At 46.5% G+C, this 22932-nt stretch overlaps 1 long non-coding RNA gene across 4 annotated transcripts; it reads right to left on the bottom strand.

Annotated features, from left to right (window-relative positions):
• Positions 1-1250: 1250 nt before the first annotated feature.
• LOC135361908 (uncharacterized) lies at positions 1251-22903 on the bottom strand. 4 transcript variants are annotated; one of them, XR_010406051.1, is made up of 6 exons: positions 21780-22903; positions 21062-21423; positions 20259-20630; positions 13349-13446; positions 3453-3561; positions 1251-1333 (listed from the first exon to the last, which is right to left on the bottom strand). It is a non-coding gene; the product is annotated as an uncharacterized LOC135361908 (long non-coding RNA). The 4 variants fall into 4 exon arrangements; XR_010406052.1 differs by lacking the exons at positions 1251-1333; positions 3453-3561; positions 13349-13446 and adding an exon at positions 13590-17026 and having other exon boundaries at positions 17926-20630; XR_010406053.1 differs by lacking the exons at positions 1251-1333; positions 3453-3561; positions 13349-13446 and having other exon boundaries at positions 13590-20630; positions 21062-21197; positions 21298-21423.
• Between the last annotated feature and the right edge of the window lie 29 nt (positions 22904-22932).

The raw sequence follows: 22932 nt of genomic DNA, 5'->3' as shown, positions 1-22932 counted from the left end.
CTCAATCCTGTAGAGCATGTGACTCTTGATCTCAGGGTGGTGCGTTCAAGCCGCAAGTTGGGTGTGGAGACTACTTAAATAAAAATTAATTAGTTAATTAACTAATTAACATTAATTCCACTGCACCTCAGTTTTCTCTTAATAGGAATAATAATGCCCACCTTACAGGCTTTGTACTGAGGACTACTGAGGAGCTCGGGGTGGAAAAAACAGCTTGGACAAAAAGCAATTCTTCTTAGCTGAATGAGTCCGGAGGGGCCACGCATGGGTGGGTGCCCACCCTGCACAAGTGCTGAAACGAGACTATGTTTGCTCAGATCTCTTCCTTCAGAATACATGGTCTGGGACCTCCAGAGGCTAAAACCCTCGGGTGTCTACTCCTTCTGGGATAACTGTAGATTCGTAAGAAATGAACTCTCTTCCTCTGAGAGCACTAAGATCTGAAAGAATGCTCTGCCAGTAATAATCATAATAGCTAAAATCACTACTATTTATTAAGGGACTACTGTTTACCCAGCCCAGTGGGTGCTTTATATTTCTCTTACTCCAGTTAATCTTCACAGCAATTCTTAAGGTGGTACCATCACTCCCGCATTACAGATGAAGAACTGAGACTCAGAAATTAAATATGGTACTCCGTGGCACAGCTGACTAGTGGCAGCCCTGAAGACCCATTCTGTTCAATGGTGAAAGAACAAAAATGTCCACTAAAGGGTTAGCTACACCTTGGTTTCAGAGCAGGTCTGAAGCACTATATCACTAAAGAGAATTCTCGAACATTTCAAGGAATTCTGCTTCCCTTTCCTATAGAGAGATGGAAACTCAGTGATCCTCTGAGATAGTAAGAGGCAAGGGAGTTACAGGAAGATTTCTGAACATGCAGTTGTGTAGTGGGCCTTGGGTAATGCCCCCACAAAGGGTCTAGAAGAGTTTCTCAAAGTATCTCTTCCCTCATTTCTAGTCCTCACCCAAGTGACCACAGAGTTTTTCCAAATACCAAATTCCTTTGAAATAGGCTGCAACCCTTCAAATTGCAAAGTCATCTGTACACCTTTTCAAGATGAGGACAACTGATTAGGAATCAGACTCTTTGAGAAAAAATCACTCCGAGAAATTGCAAAGCAATAAAATAAACTCTAAGGCGTACACGTTTCCTGTCCCATCACTACACAATAGATGTTTATAATGTAGACTTCTGCTTGCTCAAAATACCTAAGAACAAACATATTACCTCTTTCTTCTGCTTGGCCAATGCGGAGGTTTTTCCTCACCCCAGGTGTTTCAGGAGACACAAAAACAAGAAAAAAACCTTCTCTATGAGGGATGCAGAGGTCTGAAAGAAAAGAGGTACAATTCCAGCTCTCTCTGGAGCACCCCCCCCCACATACACACACACACACACACACACGCACGCACGCACGCACGCACACACTCCACATCTCACACCTCTGCAGCTCTCTGCAGGGAGAACTCTTGCTTAAATAAATCACAAATAAATCAAGAAATAAATACATATGCACAAATAACTCGAACAGGCCACGGCTGCTTTTTGCCTTTCAGCCTGGAAGGCCAGCCCAGAGCCACAGATCCGGGCGAGGCCGGGTTGGCCTGGGAGCCGCCGCCGCCTGCCCCACCCTGCCCTGTTCCCACCTCGGCCCGGAGAGCAAGGGACACACCCAAGTAATGGGCTGTGGTCACATGACTGCTTTCCAGGGGACCCGGCCCTGGACAGGCAGGGCCAGGCCGCTGTTGGCATAAGTAATCTGCATCCGTACAAAACACACGAGGAATTTGAGTAGGGAAGGGCAGAAGAGCGTTCAGTGGCTAACTCTTTAGGTCCACCGAGGCTGATTTTTAGGCAACACGGCAGCCACCGGGTATGACTAAGAGGCGCGGGCACGCTATACGTTCCTCCTTGGGACTTGAAAAGGCATGGGGCGCAGGGAGCAGCCCTGGGTGCCGTGCTGCCATTCCATCCCTCTCGCTGTTCCATTGGCTGCGTGATGGAGAACCCACCTGTGAGAGAGAGATTCACCTCCCTTCCACGGCCGGAAGGAAACTGAGAGTCGACCTGTAATTTTGCTGAGTTTGAGAAGGAAGAGGAGGGAGACACATTTGGGAAATGAGATGCTGGTGGTAGGACGGGGGCCGCCAGGCACGGTTCTGGCATCTTTCGAGGCCGTCCGGGGTGATCTTGCTCCCACAGGCTCAAACTGACTGCAGCTGCACCCACAGCAGTTCTCTCCCCAGTGCTGCTTGGCTGGTTAACCAGCATCTTGTTTTCGAGCTTCCTGGCCTTCAGCATCGCAAGCTAGGATTTAAAGGACTGCGGCCAAAATCATCTCATAACCCCGCCCAAGCTGCTCTTTAGCCAACTCCTTTCTGCACTTGAGGGCCATAGGCGATCCAGTGAAATGGTTACCTCGCTCGCTATTTAATCTAATGGGGTCACTTTAAAAATAACTGGAAAGGCAGCTCTGGGCTTCTGTACTCCTGTTAGCGTATTAAATACTATCAGAGGGCCTCATTATGAGGCAGTACGACCAGACAGGTTTCCATGGCAGGGGCTCCAATGCTAGGACCTGATGAGGCTGCCATATGCTTTGTAAATGATAGCGTCATTACCCAGGCTCTCAAACAAATAGTGGACCATGTCGCTCTACGGCTGTGTTTCCAGCCAAATGCCTATTCAGTCCACAGGCATTAAATGATGGCTATGTCTAGATATGGTTGTTCAAATGTCACCTCCTCTGTGTGAAGCCTTTCCTAAATCGCCAAAGGGGAGTTAGGCACTCTGTCTTCTGGCTCTCAAAGCCATGTGCGCGTCCAGTTATAAAGCTTCCCAAAGTGCACTGTAATTTGTCCTCTTACATAGGAAATCCTGAAAGGAAAGGATCCATTTCATTCTTCTTGGCGTTCCCGGCACCAAATGCAGAAGAGGTACTCACTAAATGCTTGTTTCATCACAGAAAGAAAGGAAAGGAGGGAAAGAACTCGTGATTTACGTGGTTATTTTAATGGTCAGCCTCTGGACCATGAATTGCATTAGCTGTACCCTTTACGTGATCTATCTAAAACTCTGAATTCGCTTAAAATGAAGAACTTCACCATATTTTTCCATTGTACGAAGAATGCTGAAATGTGACTTTGAGCACCACAAAGAGTCTTATAGCCAGCCTCCAACTGCTGAATGAACCAGCACTGACAGATGTTATTAGATGGTAATAACGATAATAACATTTATTGAGCATGTGCTAGGTTCTAGGCACTTGTTAATTTTATACGTATTAATCTTATTTCATCCACACACCATCTTATGAGGCATATACTATTATTATCATTCCCACTTACACTTCAGGACCTAGAGCCCAAAGTCAAACAGCAAATGAGTGGCAGAGCTGGGATTTGAACCCAGGCACTTAGACTCTCGAACCCCTACTTATGATCCTTACACTATACTGCCTCGGTCAGCACCTTATGTGTTTGCAAAATGAAGGTCCCAGCCTCTTCTCAGATGCTCTCTGACTTTCCTCCAGCTGAGCAGGGATGTGTTCTCCCAGCCTGAAAACAGAAAAAACAATTGGCAAAGTAATGTTCACAGTTTTAAACTCACTTGTTAACACACTTGTGCCCCAAACAGTCGAGGTCAATGTCTCTCTCTCAGTGGGCACATCACCGTATGAAAACGGCCAACAGGAAAGGTTGGAAAAGGCCATGGCAATACCAAATCATCCTGAACTAAGATGGCTTGTGCTCTTCAATTCGACACAGTTCAACACAACACTCTGAGCACCCCTACGTGGCAGGCACTGCTGAAGGACAGGGACATAGCAGGTGAACCAAATGAACATGATTAGGTGGGGCAAACACATGGGTAAATAAGAAATTGAAATAAAATCACAAATTAAAATCTTTCTCTCCTATTGGAATATAAACTCCAGGTACCTAAAACAGTGCCAGGCACAGAATAGATATTTATTACATGAATAAATAAAAGCCATACGGTACGATAAGATCTCTAATAGGACAGGGATGGGGTGCAGAGAAAGAGCCCCATCCCAGTAAGGGGGATGAAGGAAGGCTTTCTAAACGTAGTGTCACTGGGGTGCCTGGCCGGCTCAGCTGGTAGAGCAGAGTGGGGTAACTCTTGATCTCAGGGTTGTGAGGGCAAGCCCCCTGTTGGGCATAAAGCTTTTTTTTTTTAAAGATTTTATTTATTTATTTGACAGAGAGAGATACAGCGAGAGAGGGAACACAAGCAGGGGGAGTGGGAGAGGGAGAAGCAGGCTTCCCACCAAGCAGGGAGCCCGATGTGGGGCTCGATCCCAGGACTCCGAGATCATGACCTGAGCCGAAGGCAGACGCCCAACGACTAAGCCACCCAGGCGCCCCTGGGCATAAAGCTTAAAGAAAAAGGAAAGAAAAAGAAAAGAAGTGATGCCCCACCTGAGACCTGATGACTGAGCAGCCAGAAGTTAGAAGTTAACCGAGAAGAAAAGAGGTGGGGGAGAGAAGAGAGTGTTCTTGCCGATAATGTGTATTTCACAGTGCTTAACAAGGACGTGAGATGGGAGAGGTAAGACAAAAATCAGAATGCCCTGAGCTCCCAATTACAATACTGCAAGTAGATGTACAAGTGGGTAGAGAAAAGTGCCCGTCTGCTATTTTATTGAAAAATGGCAGCCTCTCTACCCCTGCAGGCTGGACTTACTCTCTCTTGGCTGTCTTGGCTGTCTCTCCTTCCTTTCTCACTTCCCCATTTCCCTACCGGGTTTGCCTTCACCTTCCTTGCTCTCAAATGCTTGTCTCAGGGTCTGCCTCTGAGGAAACCCAGACCAGTACACTTGGTTAGTCTATGGTGGCAGCAAGCTACGGAAAGACAGAGAGGAACGGAGAGGCTGGTTACCTCACAAGGGACAGACTGGGCATTGCCGGCGGACCTCTCCTACCCCGCAAGCGTCCTGGAGTTGGCCCCAGTTCCATCTTCTACCAAGGAAAAGTAATTCTAATGGGCAGCTCCTATTATTGGTCATGACACACACTGGGGAATATGCTAGACTCTAGACAGAGCAGCTGGATTTGGGAAGAGACTGAGAAAAGAAACAATGTGTGCTGATCTGTTCGGTGGCGAGGACTTAAGGTGTCTGTCCACTCATGGCCCCTGATACCTCAATGCCCAGTAGCACCCCTTTGGACAGTAGAAAGCAAAATATTAGAAATCATATTTTTATCTATTTTTAAATTCTTTTTTGAATTTCCTATTTTCATGTATGTTTGGTAATGTACACAATACATGAGTTCAGTAGTATTGATTACAAATACATTAACATACCCATATTAGGGGTCCATTCTCAAAGAGCTTGTACTGTGACAGGTTCACGATCAAAAACATTCAAAGAATCTTGATTTAAAGAGCCTTTTAAAGAGAGGAAAGGAATACCAAGTAATTTTATGTTTCAATAAAGAGAAAGGATCACACATATCTCCAGGGATGAATTCTGGGTATTGAAAAGCCACATTAAGGAAGAGAAAAGAGAGGCCAGATTTGGCAAGTCATTAGAAAGCCATTAAAAGAAATTAAAAGTGGGTTACAATTCATTATCGAGGGAAAGAAATTCATAAAAGCCAGTGCTGGCCAGATGTATCTGTTGGGGTCACCTGGTCAGCAGCCACAATGACAGGCTGAAATAGCTGTCATTATGTGTTGAAGTTTACAAGGTCAGCTTTGAGAAGGCTACAAAAGTTGAGCTCTCCATGGTTGTAATTTAATAAACAGAAGATTGGTGGGTATGAGAATTTAAATTTTGACCACTGCTTAATCTAACCCTAGCTTGGTCCTAGATGGCTTTAAGTTAAAACCAACCAACCCACAAACAAACAGACTTCTAAAATTAACCCTGAATGTTCAGAAATCAAATCAAAAAGCTTCATAGAGAGTCACGGTCTGGGTAGACTAAGGGCACACTACCCACTCCACCCGTCTCTCCGGCAGAATGAAGCTGTAAAACACCTGGACAGGATCCATGGAGCAGCTATCTGAGGACCGTGGCAGGCAGACCCAAGATGGCCCCCAATAATCCCCACCTCCTGGTATTCATGCTCTTGTGTAATCCCCTCTCCTTCAGTATAAGGCTGGACCTTGTTAGTGACTGATTTCTAACCAATAAAATCGGCAAAGGTGTTGGCATATTGTTTCTGTGACTAGGTTATAAAAGACTGTGACTTTCGGTCTTGCTAGCAGACTCTCTCTATTGCCTTCACAGCTTGTGTGCTTTTGATGAAGTAAGCTGCTATGGTGGAGAGGCCTACATGACCGAGGACTGAAGGAAGTCTCTGACCAAAAGCCAGCAAGGAACGGAGGCCCTCGGTCAAACAGACCTCAAGGAAATGAATCCTGCCAACAACCACTTGAGATTGGAAGTGGATCCTTCTCCGGTTAAGCCTTCCGATGACTGAGGCCTAGCCAACACCTTGACTGCCGCAGCTCTTGGGGACCCAGGTAAGCCATGCCCGGACTCCTAACCCAAACCCACAGAAGCTGTGAGATCATAAATGTGCATTTTAAGCTTCTAAGGTTTTTGGTAATTTGTTACATAGCAATGAATAAGTAACACAAGGACTCTGAAAAGTAAGTAGCAGAAGGAAGATTGAGGAAGAAGATCAGAGTTTGAAGTATCACAAAACTGGTGGTGAGTTGGCCATTTTCTTCCCTCCAGTTCCCCTAGCCTGGATCCGAGGAAGCACATATTCAAAATAAAGCCATAATGAGATAACACAGTACACCTATTAGGACAGTTAAAAACAATCTAATCATACCCAGCGCTGGTTAGGATGTAGCGTGACTAGAACTCTCATGCTTTGCTGGTGAGGATGCAAAATAGTACATTTACTCTGAAAAATAGTTCGGTAGTTTCTTGTAAAGTTGAACATACACTTTACCATATGACAGCGCGATCCTACCCCTGGGTATTTACTCTAGAGAAATGAAAGCCTATATTCACACAAAAGCTTATGCATAGGTTCATACGGTCAAACACTGCAAACAGCCCAGATGTCCTTCGGTGGGTGAATGGATGCATGTCTGTGGGACCTCTGTACAATGGACTACTACTTAACAAGAAAAAGGAACAAATTATTGATACACACAACCTGAATGAATCTCAAAGGCATTATGTTGAATAAAAGAACCCGTCTTAAAATGTCGCATACATTTCTATGACATTCTTGGGAAGATAATACCACAGTGACGGAGAACTGCTCAGTGGTTGTCAGGGCTAAGGGCGGGGGCGGGGGTGGAGGATGTGACTACAAGAGGATAGCAAGAGCAAGTTTGGGGGGCAGTGTTCTGTAGCCTAATTAGGGTGGTGGTTACACTAATCTAGCCATGTGTCCAGATTCACAAAACTGTACAAGTCGACTTTACTGTACATGATTTTTAAAATAAAAAGCTTCAGAGCTGGCTCTGGCTTAGTGCCTTGGGGTGTGCAAGATATTAAAGTCCCTGCGGGCTGACTGTGCCAAGGGCCGCCCTAAATCCCAGCCAGAAGCAGCGCCTTCTACTGTAAACTACGAGTGCTAAGGAAAACACTGGCCCTTCCCTCTGACTTCACCTTTGGCTCTCTGTCCATGAGCAAAACTCAAAAAACAGATCCCAGTCAGAAAATGTACCCCAACCATTCTTTATTCAACAGGTACTTACTGAGCATGTTCTAGCTACAAGGCAGGGATACAATAATGAATACAGTCTGATCCATCTCCCTTGCAGGTTCACGGTTGAATGAGGGACACGGGTCTGCCCACAAGTAATTTCCAGACAGGAGGTGTAGGTACAGAGATATGCCCACATACTGTTGGAGTCTAGGAGGATAGTAGTTCTGCCAGGGCAAGTGAGGAAATACTTCATAGAACATGAAAGGTGGGAAAAGGCATTCCAGGGAGCATGGGAGCATGATATATTTGAGTAATGTTTCCTGAGACTGGGGGGTAGGGGGTGTATAGAGCAGAGGATGGGGAGGTAGGCTGGGACCAGCTGTGATCATTCTTGTAAACCATAACAAAGAATTCATACTTTAACTCATCAGTCAGGGATTACAATTTTAAATGCTCGCATGGGCTGGGGCAGGTGAGATAAATGAATAAAGCAGCCTAGGTAGAAGTGATGGGACATTCTAGAGAGTTTGTGTCTGAATGAGGCAGCTGCTACTTACTGGTAGCTCCCTCCTGGGCTGCCATCCAGAAATCCTGGCCCAGGGTTGCCCAGTGTAATTTTTCAAGAGAAGCTGAACATATTTTTATGTAAAATCTCCCTACTTTTATTTTTTATTTTTTTTTAAAGATTTTATTTATTTATTTGAGAGAGAATGAGATTGAGATAGAGAGAGAGAGAGGATGAGAGGGGGGAGGGTCAGAGGGAGAAGCAGACTCCCTGCTGAGCAAGGAGCCCGATGCGGGACTCGATCCTTGGACTCCAGGATCATGACCTGAGCCGAAGGCAGTCGCTTAACCAACTGAGCCACCCAGGTGCCCCAATCTCCCTACTTTTAAATGTCAGTGTATTTCTGCAAATTTAGGATGCCATCAATTATAAGGTACATCATTATTTTACGTACCAAGAAGAAGGAAAAAAGCCCCCCATCAAACCATGACACTCCATCGATTTTAAGACACATCCCAATCTCAGAGGTGCTAAAACGTGAAAAACACGGTCATCTTAGAATCAATGCAATGCAGTCATTCTCATCTTCTCAGAACACGGTACAAGCTCCACGGATTCGGTGTGAGGCTGCCAAACGGTGAACTCAATCTCTAAGTGAAGGGAAGCCTGAGGGTGCTCTGATTAGATTCAAGCTTGAGGAGGATCACTCTGAGGGTCAGATGATGAGGAACTGGGGGAAAGCCAGCCATAGGAAGACTGACAAGGAAGCCCCGGCCCACAATCCAGGAGATGAGAAGGGCTGGATTAAAGCGGGGGGTGGTGGGGGTAGACAGGAGGGGCCCGATGTGAAAGCCTTTCCCGTCATAAATCCCACAGGTCCCGGACTGGGTATAGGAAGTGAGGGAGGTTTCTAGTTTGAGATAATAGATGGATTAATCACTTCTTCAGTATTTACTTTGTGTCCACCTTATGCCAGGCATGACGCCAAGTGCTGGGTGTACCGTGGTGGGTAAGACAGACACTGTCCCTGCCCTCTTGTCATTTACAGTCTGGTGCGCAATGCCATTAACTGTGGGAGAGTATTAGCGGGTACAGGGGTAGGACACGAAGGGGAGGCGGAGAAAAATAACAAGTTTACATGTCCCGAAGGCAGCAGAAGCCTGAGTGTAGAGCCCAGGAAATAAGTCAGGTCTATAGATTCTCATTAAGAGGTCATCAGGTTATGGATAACAACTGAGGCAGGTGGAGAAGACGAAAGAGCCAGGGAGAGCTGGTAGAGAAAGAAGGCAAGAGGGGGCAAAAGCAGAAGCCTGGGGAATTGAGACATTTAAAGGAGAGGAGGAGGAGGAAGGAACAAAGGAGACTAAAAAAGCAACAATCTAGAAAGGAAGAGGCCCGGGAGAGAGGGGTATCTATAAACCAAGGGAGACAGGTATTCTCATATAATCCAATTTACTTGCATCTATAATTACTGTGTAGAAGTAATTTACCTTGGCAATGTACAATTCAGATTTTTCAGAGTTACGGGTATTTTGCATGAATGCCAAATAGGCTTATCAGAACTGCTTATTTAGAGAGTTGTGATATTTTTAAATATTGCCACAATCTGTTCCTTTAGCTTGTATGTGCTTTGCGTTTTGCATGTATCTCAGTTTGACATCTAGCATGAGTCAATGGCAGAGTAATGGTAATTTCTTACTTCTTATTTTCCTTCTGCAGGAGCTATAATCTGCCATTCCAAGACAAAAATAAAACAAGAATATACATTTATGCAACTGCCTTTCATATCAAGGCACTGGGAATTGGGTAAAACTGATCTAGGTACACAGTGGAGTCCCCTTGCAAGATCATCATGAGGTTCTTGGCCTAGCTGAGCCTGTGATGTGGTAAGACACTCTGGTCCTCTGGAATTGCTCAGAAAGGTCCTTCATTTTATAGGAGAGGACACAAGGCCCAGAGAGGTTAGGTGGCCTCCCCAACATTACAGTCTTACGATTCGGTGGCCAATACTCCTTCTACACCAAGGTGACCCAATTCTACCCTATAAAGATCGCCCAAATATATAGTAAAATATATAAAAATACATATCAAAGTATGATAAACACCATACACAAAACATAGAGTCTACCAGAGTTGGTGAAACAAACAGAGGAAGAAGGCTACCTTTCAATCATATGGTTCCATGCCTGCCCAGATTTCATTCAACTCATCTGCTCCATTAAGCGCTCTTACCGTTAAGTTTTATCAGTTCCGCACTGGTCCAAGGAAAATAGACTCCTAGATCTTCACTTTGTTGGTCGCTGAATCTTTCAGCCTGACCTGCAGGCTCAGGACACTATCCATTGTCACGCTTATAGGTCTTACTTAAAGAGAAATCCTCAGCCTCATCTGGAATTTTCCAGAGGTAAATTCTAGAATGATTCCTTAATAGGTTGCCTTGGCAACCCCACAATGTCAGAAGCAGATATGACAGTACCTGCCAACAGAATGTGAACAACACAAGCTGGATGAGAGAGCCACTTCCTGTTTATTGGAAAGGCAGATTCCAGGTTCTTCAAGCTTTCTTTCTGCCACTATTTGCCTCCCTGTCAACCATTTTTGCATCATGAACACAGAAAACAAAGAACAGTTGGTTTCTTGGAGGAACGTTGAAACTATTAGCTAAAACAAGGCCTGGGAAAGATCCATGGCTTTCTTTTCAAAAGCCTTGCTGCTATTGCCCGAGAGGACTAAGCACTCATTGTGAAGCCTTTAGAAAAGTTTTCAGAGAATTTTCTTTAAGAGCACTTATTCTTGTCTTGGTTTCATTCATATATTCATTCAACAAATAGGTCAAAGGCAGGCCACCCCAAAATGTGCCACTTTGGCACAGAGATTATTTCCAGCTAAAATCAATCAAGGCCCCAAAAGACACATGAAGAAACTTGAACCTTCCCCCTAACTGTGTAAAAGAATTTATACAGAGGACCTGCTCCAGGAAGAGAGCTGTTGCTACATAGCTAACTATATCATGATATGAACTAGGTATGGTAGACAGGAAGGAACCTAACAAGACCTGTTTGATCAAATTCCTCTCTATGTCCCATTGTTTCTGAGTGGCCCAGCAAACATTTGTTTACCCAACATCTACTCTTTTTCATCTTCCTGTGAATTGCTTCCCTTCCCTTTGAAGTCCCAGACTCCTACCCTCTTCTCCTTGGTTCAGGATGACATATAGACCTCATCATGCCTATCTTTGGGATCTCATGTCTGTGTGGATTTCCTGCATGTACATAATTAAGTTTTATTTTCTCCTGTAAATCTGCTTCATGTCAGTTCAATTCTTAGACCAGCAGGAAGAACTTTGAAGGGTATAAAAAGATTTTTCTTCCCCAACATCTCCCTTTTAGGTCTGCTTCTCACTACCAAACACAATTCCTGCTGGTTTGTCATATTCCTGCTGGTGTGGCTATGTGAAAAAGACACTATGAAAACAAGCTGGTGAGAGATCCAAGATTTCTATGCATTGTTTTTCCTGAGAAGGTTGTGAAATATAGGGCCTAGAGCAAACTACTGTCATTTTTTAAAAATTAAAAATGAAGTTTTCTGTGCACAGAATAGGAGGATTAGGAAAGGGAACCAGGAGTAAGTTCTTGTTATTTCATAAAAATATCAGACCTGCCACGTAACAGCTGTGTGTGAATTTGAGAAAATTTTATATTACCTCTCTGTGCCTGTTTCTTAGAAAACCAGCATATAAAAAAAGAAAAGACAGAAAAGAAAGGAAAGGAAAAGAAAAAGAAAAAGAAAAACTTGGATAGTAATAGTACCACCACACTGGGTTAAAGTAAGGAATAAATGACTTAATATATATCATGGCAGCCTAGTTAGTTGCCTAATCAATATCCATTCTCCCTTTCTTCCTTACAAGTAAAATCTCAATTTTGTTCTAGGTGGCAATGGGCTTAGCCAACAAAATTTGATTTGCTAGGTTCCCTTGCAGTTAGGGGTGGTCATGTGACACAGTTCTGGATAACAAAATATAAGCCAAAATCTACTGGCTGAGGTTCCCAGAAAAGCTATTTTCCTGATTTAAAAAAAAAAAAAAAAGACTCAGCTGACATGAGCCCTTTCCTCTTTGCCCTTCCCCCATTCTGCCTGGAACCAGGACACGATGTCTGGAGGAGAAGCAGCCTTCTTGTGAGCATTAGGAAGAGAGCCTCATGCTGAGAATGATAATGCAGAAAGGTTGAAAGATGAGCCTGAGACATGGATAATAATGTGAAGTTGCTTCTCTCGTGACTTCATATCACATGGCATAAAAACCAACCCCTCTGTGTTAAGTCCTTGCTATTTCACTTACCTTATTACATGCAGCCAACCACATTCTCTAACCAGTATACCTATAAAGCAGTTTTAGTAGTGCCTAGCTCATCATTAGTATTCAATAAATGTTAGCTGTTGTTACTATTATAATTTGCACAGCATTCTGTTCCCTAAACAGATGGTTAGCAAGTATTCCCCTCACTTCCTTGCAATAGTACCCCAATTTTCCTTTTTGAAATCAACTCTCTCCTTATTCTCAGCCCTGTGGTTTCCATGGGATTGACATCACCCCTACTTTAAGTATAGGCCCTGGGGGCACCTGGGTGGCTCAGTCAGTTAAGCATCTGTCTTGGCTCAGGTCATGATCTCAGGGTCCTGGGATCGAGCCCCACATCAGGCTCCATGCTTAGCGGGGAGCCTGCTTCTCCCTCTTCCTCTGCCTCTGCCCCTCCCCCAGCTCACGCACGTTCTGGCTCCCCCTCTCTCTCTATCCCTCTGTTGCTCTTAAATAAATAAATAAAATCTTAAAAAAAAAAAAAGTATAGGCCCTGATAGGCTTAAGTAAATCAGCATGAGCCCACGTCCCAAACAACAGTGATTGTCAAGGGATGGGCCCATAACTCAGGCCTCAGGCAGTGAACACATCACCTTTACTTGGCAAAAGGGAGTGTTCAGGTGGGCATGTAGCTAAAGACTGGCAATATAAGTGAATCTCGGGGTTCCTGGAGAGAGCGCTAGGATCTAGACTCACTGTCCTGCCCCAGGTGTGGTGCTCTGGGAAGGCTGGCACCACGAGGAGAGCCGGTGTGAGGGGCACAAGGGTGACCAGGAGAGGGCAGGGAAAGAGAGCTGGGGCCCTCCATTGGAAATCTCGGCATGACATTTTACCTTAGGAATTTTCAAGTCACATTCATTTGAGACTGGTTTTGCTAACTTGGTTTGGATTCAGTCGTCTGTCACTTGCGATCACAAGATTCCTTCTGATACTGTCAGACGGGGAAAAAAGAAAAAAAAAAGAAGAATTTAACATAAGGATTATAGACTTATTTTTTTAAAATTTTTTTTTTAAGATTTTATTTATTTATTTGAGAGAGAGAGAATGAGAGACAGAGAGCATGAGAGGGAGGAGGGTCAGAGGGAGAAGCAGACTCCCCGCCGAGCAGGGAGCCTGATGCGGGACTCGATCCCGGGACCCCAGGATCATGACCTGAGCCGAAGGCAGTCACTTAACCACCCAGGCGCCCAGGATTATAGACTTAAAAGAAACTTTCCGTACTCTTGCCTAGTGCATCTATGTAATCAAACCTAGGGTCAAGCACAATGTAAATTCATACCCAAATTGCCTTTCCAACAGAAAGGAACAGCAATAAAATCTGCAATTTGCAATCGTGTAAATTCATTCATATTTCTTTTCCAAAAGAGAAAACCCAGGCAATTGAAAGTGTTTTATTTTTGTTTTTTTGTAAATATGTCCAGGACAACTCCTTTAAGAATAGATGTGTATTTGGGTTTTAGAATGAACGCTGGACCCAGAGGCTGACACTGTAAACCTGTGACTAATACTGAAACAGTATTCACAGACAGTTGTCATGGCAGCCTGCTCATTCTGCACAAAATAGAACCCCCTGAATTTTAACAGGATTTATCAGAGGAAAGCTGCTAGCCGGCAGACAGCCTCTAACTGAGTTAAACAACCTGCTAATTGGTTTTATTATTACATTAGCCCTCAGACTATACCCTAATTATATTCCCCCCAAATCACAAATACTTAAAATCACTAATAAAAACCCATAATATAATTTTTGTTTAACACCTGCATCACTCTTGAAATCTTCCCATCAGACTATGAGGAACAACTCAGAGGCAAGTCCCATTGTGTGCACTGTTGAATCTCCTTGTAAATCTAAAGAAGATAGTAAGTGCTGGGCAAGTCGAGGGAGTAGCCAATTTCATTTCCGTCAACAATTAGCATTGGCTAGATGCAGCTATCAGATATTTCCTTTTAAGTGGGATTCTGTAGGAGAGGGGAGTGGCCAAATTGTTCTGTGCTCAGTTACAAAGTCCCAAGGGAGTGACTTTAGAAACTAGTGGCATCTCAAGACATACAAACAAGGGAGGTGAAGACAAAGGATTTTCATCTGATCTGTTCCTCTCCTGGGTGGCTATCTCTACCAAATTTAAGCTCATTGGTTGTGACTGGTTTTGACTGTGAGTGATTTTGGAGATTAGAGATAGCTGGTGTTGAGAGGAATACCACACGAGGCCATCTTTACTGTTAGACAGACTTTTCACATATCACCCTGCCCCCTCTCCCCTCTGCCTTCTCTTCTTTTGAGTCTCTACTTCGAGAGGAGACAGGGTCTATTAAAATTCAATAACATCCTGAGTTAGGAAAACAACATCAAACCATTATCATCCATTAACAGCTTGGAACAAATCAGTCCTTCAGGTAAATTACTGTTCTTCAAACTCCTTGAGATGGGGCCATTTCATACACTTAAAAAAAAAAACCCAAACTCCCACACTACCCAATACTGTGCTCCTAGACATATTGCAGGCCAAGGGACTGCGACACAGAGCAGCCCCTCAGTAACTGGTGGGCAGATCAGAGACACTGTCAAAATGATATAGGAGACATCTAAGGGTGAGAAATGTGGAAATGTTGAATCGGTAGGTATATATTTTCCCTTCATGTAACTGAAACTCCTACTAAACAACGGCATTACAAATTAGGGGTTTTATTTTTCACATGAAACGAAGAATCTGGAAGTACGAAATCTGCGGCTGGGACCCAGGCACCTTCTTTCTTTCAGCCGAGTCACGTAGCTTTCTTATTCAAAATTGTCAACTCACGGTCACAAAGTAGCTGCTCTACCTCCAACATCCACATTTGCATTCCAGGCAGAAAGCAAACAACTAAGGGCAAAATGACGCATACCACCTGAGTCTACCTTCATTTAAAGAAATGGTTTTGGAAGCCCCCCTGCTTCCAAACATCTCATGGCCAGAACTGTGCTGTGCAGTCTCTTTTAGCTGCAAGGGAGCCTGGGAAATCAAGTTGTTTTAGCTGGATACATTGCCAAATGAAACAAAATCAGGCAGTGCAGTGTAGAGGTTGAATACAGCCTATGGAGCCAGCTGGCCTGGTGTAAAGCCCTGCTCCTTATTTACTAGCTGTATGACTTACACAAGTCACTTAATTATTCTATGCCTCCGTTTCCTCATCTATAAGCCAGGCACGACAACCTTTTCTCACAGGGTTCTGTGTGGATTAAATGAGTTAATCTGAGCAAAGAGTTTAGAATGGTCTCTAATACCTAGCAAGTACTATACAAGGGTTTATTCTTTATTACTGAGGAAAAGAAGAATGAATTGGGGGTAAGCAACCAACGGTACCCCAGATGTGTTGCCCACTCTCGACCCCCACCTGTCCTGGCTTCTGGGCTCCGGGCGAGCAAGTACCCTGCTGTGTTTGAGAACCACTGGCTGGCTCCCAAGACACAATGACACCGAAACCCTGCCCTGCTGGAAGGGGCTCTTTCCCCATTTACTGGGAACTGAAGGCAACCAAAACTTCCGAGCATCTGAGACAGGACCCCACTGCCAGGCACTGCGCTGATGCCCATCCACTTTCCATGAATCATCAGGACTCCTTCTGTCGCGAGCGTCAGCGAACCCACTCCCAGCTGGCCTAAGCAAAACCGGGAATGCCTTCTTCCAATAACTGAGGAGTCAACAGGCGTACGTAAGGCATGGCTTGGTGGAGGCCTTACAGGACGGCATCCAATCGTTCTCCTTCTCAGCTCTAACCCCTCGCTCCATTCTTAGGCTTCAGGCAGGCAGCAGATGTCTTCATGCTTTGTGGTCACTCACTCCCTTCTCCATTCCCCGCATTTGACTCCCACCTCCTCAAAGGAGAAACAAGACGTTCGCTTTTCCAGTCTCTCTCCAGACAAGAGCACAGGGGGGTAACTTAGGCTCCGCCAGAGACTTCACTTAAGAGGGCAGCACGAGGAGCCACGGGGTTATGAAATCCATCTTGTGACAACATTAGTGACAGAGGGGTTCGGTTTTTAGAGGTGTGGCGCCCCATCACTGGCTTGAGTTGCTGCCTCTGTACTCAGTGGGTGTCTTGGCTGGTGCAGCCCCGCGGTGAGATTAAGACATTATTCCTGGCTTTGGAGTCTCCAAGGCCTTTTTGGAGATACTGTACACCACCAACTATCCTTTAATAAACTCATTTTCTTGTGAAACTAGCAGAAGTGTTGAATCCAGTTAGGTGATGTGAGGCTTTGGTAACAAACAATCCCAAATCTTCATGGCTTACAATGATCAAGGTTTACTTTTCACTCTGATTCCATGGCCAGCGTAGGTTGGTGGCAGTTCCATCACCTGGGGTCTTTTCTCTAAGACTCAGGACAACCTCTCTCTGAGCGTTGTTTTCCCCATAGCAAAGGGCAACACTGAAGTAGCGAATCCCAAGCTGGCTCTTCACACTTCTGCTTGGAAGCGATACACATCACTTCTGCCCACATTCAATCGGCCGAACAAGTCACTCAGTCAAGCCTACGGCGGGGGAAATGGTGTTAAAATCCCACAGGGGGAAGAGCAGTGAGTACTGTGAACAAGAGGGTTCTGTTGTATGCGACTACGAGTCCGGTCTGATACATTGCAATAGTCAGGATAGGGCAGCAGAACCTCCAGCCTCGGGATGATCTCACGTTCAAGTCAAGGATCGAGGAACAAGGAAATGTCTCTTCTTGGAGTTCAGGGCAAAGCCCCAGGATTAGCTCTGATTGGGAGTAACTGAGCCGGCTCTGAACAGATTCCCAACCCTGAACAGATTCATTCAAGACATATTTACTGGACCCTTACTATGTATCCGGTATTAGGCCCTGTGGAGCAAAGCAGTGAACAGAACCAAATCCACACCTTCATGGAACTTGCATTCTAGTTCAGGATGGCGGGGGACAAGCAACAAAACGACTAAGTAAATATCCAGCAAATGAGATGGCAGTAAGTCTTGCAAAGCAAAATAAGGCAGGAAAGGGGGATATCGCATTTCCAGTGTGAAGAAGCGGGGGTGGGGAAGAGTAACTGTAAATAGGGCAGTCAGGAGAGGCCTTGCTGACAAGATATTTGGGCAAATACCTGAGCAAGGTGAGAGCGAGCAATGGGATGGCCTAGGAAATGAGCATTCAAGGCTGAGAGAACAGCAGGTCCAAAGGCCCCGAGGCAGAAGAGGCCCAGTGTGTTTGAAGAACAGCAAGCAGGCAAGTGTGGCCGGAGTACACAGTAAAAGAAAAGGCAAAGTAATAGGATGTATAATCCAAGAGGTAATGGACGGGGGAGAAGGGGCATCACACAGGGCCTGGCAGGCCACTGTATGGCCTTGGCTTTCACTCTAGCTACGGTGAGGAGCTATTGGAGGGTTCTGAGCAGAGGAGTGAGACAGTCCAACTTACCTTTTAAAAAGGTCACTCTGGCTACTGTGCAGAGAATATTCCATGGGGAGAAAAGGGCAGAAGCTGGGAGGCCGGGATATGAGGTGTTTGGCAATGACCCAGGCCAAATGGGATGATGGCCTTGACTGCTGTGGTAGCAGAGGAGACACAGAAAGTGACGGATCGGATTCCACATAGATCCTAAAGGGGAAGCCAATAGGATTTGCTAGTAGGATTAGATTCAGGGTATGAGGAAAAGAAGAATCAAGTCTAATTCAAAGTTTTGGGCCTCAATAGGCAGAAAGATGAAGCTGTTGCGATCTGACAGGAGGAAGAGAGAGGGGAGCAGATTGAAGGTGGACATCAGGAGCTTCGCTGCAGCTCTGATAGGTTTGAGATGCCTATTAGACACACATCTAAATGGACATGTGGAGCAGGTAGATTCGGAGTTTGGGAGGAAAGTCTCAATGAGGTTATAGGTGTTATTTCAAGCCATTCAAATGAATGAGGTCGTCCAGGGGGTGGGAATGAATAGAGAAGAAGTCCAAGTGCAGAGGTGACTGAGAAGCAGTGACTCCCAAGGTAGGAAACAAAAATCGGGAGAGGACGGGGTCCTAAAAGCCAGGAGGGCAAAGTGCTTCCAAAAGGAGAGGAATCGGAGACAGTGCCTATGGACACATCTTTCTAGGAGTTCTGCTGCAAAGAGGAGCAAACAAATCAAACTAGCTACAGGCAGAAAGGGGATCAAGAGTTGTTTTTTTAATTCTTTTTTTCAGAATTTTATTTATTTGACAGAGCGAGAGAGGGAACACAAGCAGGGGGAGCAGGAGAGGGAGAAGCAGGCTCCCCGCCGAGCAGGGAGCCCGACGCGGGGCTCGATCCCAGGGATCATGACCTGAGCCGAAGGCAGACTGAGCCACCAAGGCGCCCCTCAAGAGTTCTTTTTAATGCTGAGAGAGATTGCAGCGTTGCTCGTAGGCTCATCCGAAGGAGAGAACAGAGAAGGTAAATAATGATGTAGGAGAAAGGGGACTTGCTGGAGTGATTTCCAGCAGGAGGCAAGAGCAGGTGGCGGGCTGGATTTTGAGAGGAATGCAGACAGTTCATCTAGGACCGGATCTCTCAGCGACAGCACGACGGACACCGGGGACTGGGTAAGCTTTGCCGTGGGGGCCTGTGGTGTGCTTGGCAGGATGTTGCACAGCATCCCGGGTCCCTACCCCCTAGAAGTCAGCAGCATACCAACCCCTGCAGCCATGCTGTGACAACCCAAAGTGTCTGCACACATTACCAAATGGCCCCCAAGATTTCGCCCCCCACCAGGGGACATTTTGGGTGGTCACAGCTGGGGGGAGGGGTGCTAGGGGCATCGAGTGGGTAGAGGCCGGGGATGCTGTGAGGCATCCTACCATGCACAGAACGACCCTCACGACCAAGAGTTACTCAGTCCCAAATGTCAACACAGCTGCTGAGAAGCCCTGATCTACAGGAAGAGGCCTGGTCGAGATCTCTGATGGCACAGACACCGGCGGGTGGGCAGAGGTGGTGGGGACTTGTGGAAGTTCTCTTCTCATTGCTTCCATCTCTTTATTGAAAAAAGAAGCAGGTTCATCAGCTGTGAGGCTGGGAAGGAGGTACAGGAAGTTCAGGGAGAGAAGATATGAAACTGTCCTTTAGGAGAAGAGGAGAATGAATGGACGGGGAAGTAGACGCGATTCTAGGCTACATTAAGCGTTCACTTGAGGTAAGTAGTCAAGAATTTAGTGTGAAATCAGTTGACCTGGATACGTGTTCCTCTTGGGGCCATATACAAGGGCAGAGTATGGAGAGAGCTGGACTTCACAGACTGTGGTTTTGCCAACAAGTACAAGCAACAAAAGGGCACACGAGTGATAAAAATGACCACAGAAGTTGAGCCGGGTACGAAGACAGAGGGATGTAGATGACTATGAAAAGGAAGGTGGGCAAAGAGCAACAAACATCAAATATCCATTCCAATAGGCTACTTTCAAATGTTTCGAACATGATGAGCTGCAAAAGGGAGGAAATTAAGGTGAGCTGACATACCAAGGTAATGACGTTGTCTTAGTAAATACTGGAGCACGATACTGAAAGACAGAGTATAACCATTTCTAAATGTAACCAGATAAACGGAGCTTCCTAAGTCAGCTCAGTGTTTGGGGCCATGGTTTCCTTGGTTGAGTTGCTCTCCATCAGTGAAGCCATCCGCTAGGGAAGCCACACCAAACATCCGAGAAATCAGGGGACTCAAAAGTTTGAAGTGACTTCTAGTCCTTATTTACTAGTTTGTTGATGGATTTGACTTACAGTTGTTCAGATGCTTATGGGCATACCTGGGGGCGGGGGGCAGGCCTCACACATCTGACTGAACTGCCTGAAGTACCAGGCAAAACTGTGGCCATCTGAAAGGCTATCCATGATGCTGACGCTTCCAAGGTCAAAGTCACCAACGGTTGTTTCTGGGCAGGCTTTTGTTTCCTGCTTTTGAGGACTTCATCTTAAAATTACAAAGGAGGGACACCTGGGTAGCCCAGTTGGTTGAGCGCCTGACTCTTGGTGTCGGCTCACGTCATGATCTCAGGGTCTTGGGATCCAGCCCCGTGTTCCGGTCACCCTCTGAGGGTCATGGAATCAAGCGCTGCTTTAGGCTCCACGCTCTGCAGGGAGTCGGCTCGAGATTCTCTCTCTCTCTCAAATAAATAAATCTTAAAAAAAAAACAAAAGAAAGAAAATTACAAAGGAAAAAATGAAAGGTATCCATTTCCTCCCCGGGTGCATTATGAAATATTACAAGAAACCAAGGGCACTCTTATGGGAACAACATGTAGCCTTTGCGGACATGGGCCTCCTGAAATCACTTAGGTATCAGAAGACTGAGTATAAGCAGAATGGTCTCAGGCAAGGCATTCAGACTCGTCGGCTTTAACTTCCTCAGCCGAAAAATGAAGATAGTCATACTTAGCACGGCTACCTCATAGGAGTGTATGTGAAAGTGCTTTGTAAACCATCTTGTACTTTACTAACAATAGAGATTGTGCCTACACTTTGAGGACAGCAGGAAAGTGGAACAAAAGTCTCCCTCCTTGTCAGAATGGAAAAAAGGCACAAGAGTTTTTCACTAAAGGCAGAAACCTACGTGGCATGCAGCAGAGGGGGCACCCGCCTCTTTTCTACATGGAGTATGTGTGGGAACTTGGCCAAAGCTTGCACTCGGAGAACCCATCCTTTAGAGCAAGGGCAGACAGAAGGCTGGAAGACCAGCAAAGCATTCCCTAGAGAAAAACCAAAACACAGCTGTGAGTGTAATTTCAGGCCTAATTCGCGGCAGCCTTGTTCTGCACTGACAGAGGTTTGGAAACAGGTGGGATATACTTATCATAGGGCATCCTGGGAGTCATTATGGTTCATGGATTAGCAGGAAACGTTGAGCTTTCATGAATCCATCCTCCTGCTGGTGGCTATCCACTCGTGGTCATCTGCATCAAGGGCTCAAGAGGCCTGGAGAAAGGCATCAACAAAAAAGCATTCTGCAACGGGCCCCATGATGAATATTACAGGGAGCTCAGTAGGAGGTAGGAAGCCTGGTAGTCGAGAACCCAAGCACTAGCTGCAGGCCTGCCTCTATTCCTGTGGAAAACATACATGGCAGGTAACTGCCTTCATTTGCCCACCCGGAAAGGAGGGATAACATTTAGACCCAGAGGGGAAGTGGGGGTATCTAGTCCAACCCACGCATTTCACAAAGGAGGACACTGAGGCTTGGGAGGTGAACTGAAGAGCACATAGCTAATGAGTAACCAGGGCAGGGCTAGAATCCAGATTATGCCCCCCAGATTAGTGTGCCTTCCACCCACCTGTTTCTTCCAGGGGTCTTCCCAGGAAGACAGGAATTGGCTGAAGGGGCTGCTTTCATACAATCAGTACCATCTCTCCATCATTCTGCCAGCTTCAGAGGAAGACGCCAGGGAGAAAGACAGCCCCAGCCTTCAGCCATGTTCAACTCAGCACTTAGAGATGCCTGATCTTCAGTGGGTTTTCCAGCTTGAGGATGGTGAGCAATCCTAGGACGGCGACGAAGATCCATCCAAAGGCACTGGGGAGGGCAAACGGCACTGACAATGAAAACTAAAAAGCGAGACCACACAGGAGCCCTTCGTAATGGAGGGTTCCAGCATCGGATCGGGGCCCACAGTCCCGGAAGCACAGCGACAGGTTCACGGGCCACGACCTGTGGGGTCGCAGGGGCCGGCGCTGGGTCTAATGCTCTGCTTTTCACCGTTTTGGAGTTCCCAATAACTCATGCACAAGGAACCTGGCATTTTCATTTTGCACTGGGCCCCTCAACTCTTGCGGCGGGTCCCGCTTCATCACCCCCAGCCGTCAAGGGGTGGCCCGTCTACACCGGCCCTCCCATCCCCACCCCAGCCCAGACACGTAGGGGCCACCAAAAGTCCTGCGACTTTCAGCCCCCGTGGGCGGGGGTGGGGGGTTCGGGAGAGGACGAACGCGGTGCAAATGTCAGGGGAGTTTTAGGAGCCTACACCCTCGGGCAAGGGGCCCACTAACCAGCGGCCTCTTCCAACGCTGGCCACAGAAATGCCAAAATGACAGTGACCCCCAGCCCACACCCAAACCCCGCGCTGCCTGAATCTCTGGCTCCAAGTGGCGCTCCGGTCCGCCCCGCTCCGGACTCAAGGCCCCCCAGTGCTGCGGGCAGCGGCTCAGGGGGCCCAGGGCTAAACCGGGCAAGCGCGGCTCCCTCGCCAGCCGAGGGAAGCTGCCTAGAGCGGTCGGGGCCGCGGCACGGTCCGCTTCCGCCCGCCCTCTGGGCGGGTCCCGCCGGCCTCGCGCTGACAGAAAGTTTGGGACGGGTGATTAGCGGGGCGGCTCTCAGGAGGGTAACCCCAGCCCTGGCCTCGCCCTGGTCACAGGGGTGACGAACGTGGCGGGCAGGTTACGCGGGCAGCCCCAACGCCACCGGCAGAGCCGGGGCCTTGGCCGCGAACA

This window comes from Mirounga angustirostris, unplaced genomic scaffold (assembly GCF_029215605.1).
Source record: "Mirounga angustirostris isolate CCGP_5_RB_7025 unplaced genomic scaffold, mMirAng1.0.hap1 SCAF_11, whole genome shotgun sequence".
Classification (NCBI taxonomy): domain Eukaryota; kingdom Metazoa; phylum Chordata; class Mammalia; order Carnivora; family Phocidae; genus Mirounga; species Mirounga angustirostris.
This window is presented reverse-complemented; position numbering and strand designations above follow the sequence as displayed.